This window comes from Marmota flaviventris, chromosome 20 (assembly GCF_047511675.1).
Source record: "Marmota flaviventris isolate mMarFla1 chromosome 20, mMarFla1.hap1, whole genome shotgun sequence".
Classification (NCBI taxonomy): Eukaryota; Metazoa; Chordata; class Mammalia; order Rodentia; family Sciuridae; genus Marmota; species Marmota flaviventris.
Window position 1 is genome coordinate 3,607,158 of NC_092517.1, and position 6,000 is coordinate 3,613,157.

Genomic DNA, 6,000 nt, shown 5'->3' on the forward strand with positions numbered 1-6,000 from the left:
CCCCTCTCCAGCACGGCAGCCCGAGCAGTGGCGTGGAGGTGCTGGCTTCCAGGAAGATTCCCTTCGGTAGAAGCTTCTTCCACTGCTAATTTCCTTTCTGCTCCCTTCTTTGCATTTTTATGGAGGAGGGAAAGGCCCCTGCTGAGCTCGGCCTGGGGCCTGAGGCAGGTGTTGGACAGGAGGCCTCCTGCAGACCCCATTGGCAAGGAGAGACAGAGACAGGTGCTAGTGTCCTGCTGCCCTGGTGGAGCAGTGACCCGGCAGCTCCGGGGGGAGGCCAGCGGGTAAGCGGGCACTGGAGGCTCAGGCCCGGGAGGCCGGCTTGCTCCAGAGCACATGGATTTTTCCAGAGCCTCTGCTTTCCTGCAGGCACCGATGCTTCCAGGAGAGCCAACAAAGGGACAGAAATGACCGGCAGCCCTTTCCAGCTGGCTGGGGCGCCACCGCCCATCGCTGGCGGCCAGGGCTCTGGCAGCAGCAGCTCCAGCCCTGGAGACAGAGGCATCCGGCCAGGCCAAGTCCGAGAAGGCAGAGTTTCAGCACAAGCTTAGCTCCGCCACACGAAGAGGACACAGACCAGCCCCGAGGGGCTCTCCCTGCCTCGCGTGGCCTGGGCCAGTTCTCAGCCATCTCCGTGGAGGGAGGGAGCAGCTTGTGCAAAACCAAACAGCAGGTCACCCCAACTCTGCTTTTTTTATCTAATAGAATTCTAACTGCCACATAGAAACACAGAAATTGTGTCTGTTAGTGTCTTACTGTCAGTGTTCTGATACATGGATGTACATTGTATTAAAATGCACGAGTCTACAGGAACATCCTATCCGGACTATGATGTTTCCACAGACGTGTAGCCTTGTGTGAGGGGTTGAATGCACCATGGCAGATCTTTATCGGTTGTTTACGGTAAGAACATTCAAAACCCTTTCTTGTAGGCTTTGGAGGTACCCTCTACCCAATCTCTATCTCCAGCGCTATGCAGTATCATGTTAAAACTTAATCCAGGACTGGGCGCGGTGGTGAACGCCTGTCATCCCAGCGGCTTAGGAGGCTGAGGCAGGAGGATGGCAAGTTCAAAGCCAGCCTCAGCAAAATTGAGGCACTAAGCAACTCAGTGAGACCCTGTCTCTAAATAAAATATAAAATAGGGCTGGGGATGGGGCTCTGTAAGTTCAATCCCTAGTACCCAACAAAACAGAACAAACACTTATTCCATCAGTATGTACAACTATTAATGCACCAATAAAATAATGTGGAAAAATACCTTATTCCCTTCTAACTGCAACTTAGCATCCCACAGTCTAACCAGGGTTTTGCTCTGTTTGCATTTGACAATGAGACTTTCAGACACCCAGAGTCTGGTTTGTGTGAGGGTTGACAATGTCGGGTCATGGTGCACACAGCTGCCTTGGGTCTGAGCGCCTGATTCCAACCCCAGCTCTGTCCCTTCTTACTGAGTCCTGCTAGAAGTTGGCCCCGAAGCAAGGATCGACGCACAAACGGCTCAGGTGGGAGGCACTGCTGGAGGGTGAGGTGCCTGTGGGGGTGTGTCCATCGGGCCCCTCTCTGGCTCTGTCTTGCTGGAAAACTGGAAGACCACCAAAGCACAGCCCAGTGACCCTCCCGAAGCAAGGAGGCTGGGCCGCCAATCTCATAACTCATCAGGCAGTCAATCCCCTAGCCAAGGGCTGCTCCCAGAAGGGTCAATTTCTGTGCAGTTCTAGCCAGCCCATGCGAGGTGGGGAGGGAGTCCACAGAGGCAGAGTGTCATAGTAGCAGGTGGCAGGACTGGAGGGTGGGCCAGAGGGATGTGGACAGGCCACCACAGAGCCATATGTATCTCTGTGGAATAGGTTAGGAAGAAACCAGCCTGACCCCAGGACCCTCCCCTGCAAACTGAGGATGGCGGACAGCATCCCTCAGAGAGGCCACAGGCTTGAAGGCTGCGGCTGGAGTGTCCATGCCCACGGCACCTGGCCTGGAGAGCTGGTGCTGGCAGCTGGTGGAAGGCCTGGGTTCTGCTCCACTTGGGCCTCCCTGAAGGCTGCTCAGGTGTCCTCTGAGCATGGCAGCAGCTCCCCAGGACACATTGTCCAGGAGGGAAAGCAGGAGATTCAACGCTTTTACCACCTGACCTGGGAAGCCACCCACTGTCCTTTCTCTAGAAGCCTCTTGGTCACACAGGTCAGCTGATTTATTTCAGGAAGGGGTGACCCTAGGGCATGAGTGGCAGGAGATGATGACCATGGGGGCACTCTCGGAGTGACAAGTACACATCAGGGACTCACCAGAGCAGCTATTTTTATTCTAAGAACAAAAGAAAGATCCTTGCAAAGCCCCGGATCTGGAGCTCCCCCAGCTCTTCCCTGGGGACAGATGGCTTGTTCTCTGCCTCGCTAACCTTCCCCAGAGCAGGTGGCACCTGGCTTTCAGCTGCGCAGGAGGCAAAGTAAACAGAGGCGCAGAGACACCCACAGCGCGGTAATGAGGCAGAGAAAGGAACGCGCTGCGATCACAGCCCCAGCTGTCCTCCAAGGTGGGCGTTAGGGCCGCGAGAAGCTGTTAACGGGCAATAACTTTGCCGACAGGGTCTGCCAGGCAGAGGCCAGCGTCCCGTGGGTCACCTGCAGATGACCGCAGGCTGACTCCCGAGCCAAGCCCGTTTGTTGGAAGCCCAAAGCCCTGAGCCAAGGAGCCCAGCCTGGGCCCGGATTGACGAGGAGCAGAATGCAGCTTGGCCAGGCGCCGCCCGCAGACCAGAGGGCAGTCGGTGGGCTGTCACGGCTTCTCACGGTGCTGCCGGCCACCGCAGGCTCTCAGACCATGCTTGCTCCATGCGCCAGAGGGTTGGATGGGGTGACGTGGCTTCGTTCTCCACCTGCTTCAGGTCACCCGTCTGGGTGTCTGCCGTTCACAATACGCCCCCTTGACAGCCATACCCTTGGGTTGGTAGCTGAGTGGCTCCCAACCAGACTCTCCCTCCCTGGGAATTGGAAGTAGAGCCCCAGGGGACGGTGGCCCTCCTGGGGGTCCCTGGATCTTTAACACCCTGGGGTCCAGGAGAGGCATGTCGTTAACAGAGAAGTGGAAGAGAATCTGAAGAAGCAGTCTCCACCCGGCCCCTCCTCGATACCCCTCCTGTGTGTTTTTACCCAAGTTTTCAGAAACATCTCCGTGTCCTGTGCATTTGCATTTCCTGCTTCCACTGGAATGCATCGAGTTTCCTTTGGAGAAGTTATGATGTCTTTGTTAAAAGAACGTAGTTAATGCTGATGGAAGAATCCCAGGCACAGCGAGAGGACCCTCCCCAATAAGGAATAAGGACCAGTCGTGCCTCTGGGTCCTGGAACGGGGCATCCAGAAGGAAGGTGCAGGCCCTCGCTCTGAGAGGTCAGCCTGGAGCCCGTGTCCCTGCGTAGCACTTGGGGCAGGCAGGATGTGCACCGTGGACAGGACAAGCCAGGAGTGGCCCCTTCTCTCTCTAGGGACAGTGCTACTGAGCTCTGACTCTCCATGTCAGAATATGTGAGGTCACTGTGTCTAAACCCGAGAATGAGGAAGCCGACGTAGGCTCACACACGCATCCCAGGAAAGACCTAGCGCTCAGACCCTCCCCTGGGGACACACCAGTCAGGAGGGTCAACACCACGCGAGGCACTAAAACAGCCATTGGGCACAAGGACTGGATCCACAGGTGATGGAAGAGACCAAGAAAGTCAGGGGGGCTCGGCAAGGTGGCCTCTGCCACTCCTGGAGGGACGTGCTGGTGCTCCCAGGCCCTGGGTCACTCAGCAGAAGATGAAGCTGTGGTGGGTCTATTGGGGGGGGGAGCCGGAGCCACTGAGGGACAGCAAAGGGACCTGGGATGTCACCTGAGCACGGACAGGAGGGAAATGTCCCATCTTCCTCCTTTTGCCCTCCGGGATCCCACCAGGACTTCCAAGTGATGGAGTCCAGGTGGACGCCAGCCAGCACAAGGGCCTGGGAGAGAGCGTCCAGGTGTCCATCTCCCTGAGCCGGAGCCGAGCTGAGGGAGGACGAGGGCCGGCCTGGTTCATATCGACCTCGGCTACTATCACTGCCCCAGATTACGTCATGACAGATCTGTGTGGCGGAGAACACTGTGGAGGCCCGGGGGGCAGAACGCACAGCTGAGGGAGGCCGGCAGGAGTTGGCAAAGCGTGTCCCCCTCTGCACGGTTCCTCCCCGCCCCGCGCTCTCCCACGGAGCCTGAAACACTAGACGCAGAGTGGTTGACGGTCTTAATTACAGCATGTCCTTTATGGCCATCCTCCTCCCCAGGTCCCGAGGGCCCAAGAAGCCTGGTGGTTCTTCATGTCATTGGTTGTGGCTGGAGTCCCTGGGGAGCCGTGATGGATTGGTTTTGTGGCCTCAGCTACGGATTCCTCTCTGTAAATAAAGGTCTGGGATAATTGCATATGGCAGAGCTGGATGTGGGGTTGGGGTTACCTCCAGCCAATCTTATTACCAACCGCTCCCCAGCACGCGTCCTCTCTCCCGCACGGGCTCATCTTCCTGGCTCTTCCTTCTAAACCCACCACGCTCCTGTGTAGCCCACTCCCTCAGCTAGGGAGACCCCCGCCCCCGCCCCAGCCTTTTCTCTATGGGAGTCTTATTCTTCAAGGCTCAGTCAAGGTCTCCTTCCTCCACGGAACCTTCTCCAGTGACCTCCCTGACAGATTCCAGCAGCACTCCCTGCTACACAGTCACCCTCACCATTAACAAGGTATCACTGCTCAGTGACTGACGCATAAAAGGACTAGTCCCCGACACCGAGGAGTGCAAGTGGTACAGGCCACAGCCCCTTCCTCTCATGCATTTATAATCCATTTGATAAAACGACTCATTCATTCATCCGGGAGCACGGATTGAAGGCACAGGCACAGCCCGAGGTGCTAATGATCAATATCCACAAATGTGCATGTACAGATGTCAAAAAATCCAGCGATAGCATGAAGAGAAGTGCTGGCAACGAGTTAGATTGTTATCCAAGAGCATAATACAGTTATTTAAAAAAGAAGAGGACCGAGTCAGAACCCAGCCCTACGACCACTCAGAACTTTGTGGCCACGGGGGGCTGCCCACACTGGGGTAGGCTGTGTCTCCTCTGTGGGCCTGGCCTGGCTGTGCCGTCTGCTTCTGGTCCCCCATCAGCCCGAGTGATTTGTCATTTAGTCAGAGAGGGCCCTTTTGAAAGTCTTCCTCCAAGAAGAGGTGTTCTTTTCAGCTTCTCAAGAGACCACCAGAGCTAGCCAAGGCCTCCTCTTCACTTGCTGAGCCTCGGGTTCCTCACTGCTGTGCTTTGGACATGAGGTGTCCCCCGTAGCTCGTGTGTGAGACGATGCAAGAAGGTTTACAGGTGAGATGACTGGGGTGGGAGAACCTTAGCCCAATCAGCGCATTTATCCCCTGATATGGATTAACTGAGCGGTGACGTAGACAGGTGGGGGTGGCTGAAGGAGGTGGGTCACTGCGGCTGTGCCTTTGGGGTATATATTTTGTTCTTGTTGAGCAGAGCTCTCTCTGCTTCCTGGTGCCCTGTCCTGAGCTGCTGTCCTCCTCCACGCCCTTCCGCCATGATGTTCTGTCTCAGCCAAACGATGACCCAGAGCAAGACGGTCAGCCTCCTATGGACTGAGACCTCGGAAACCATGAGCCCCAATAAACTTTTCCTCTTTCAAAGATCTCAGGGTCTGTTGGTTACAGAAGTGAAAAAGCTGACCAGAATACTTAAAGTCATGCCTACTTTGGAAGATTTTTAGGAAGATTGCATGAGACAATATAAAAGACCGAGCATGTATCTTTTGTGGTGAGGAAAAAACACACCTGAAAATGAGAAGAAAAAGACCAACAGATCTCGGTGTGTGTTGTTGGGGAGGACCCAAAGGAAGATTCAGGAAAGTTATGCAACCAACTTCCCGGGGTGCCGGAAGAGGGTGGCATGAGTCAGCTTCGCTGGAAACCAAAACCACCCCAGGTCTT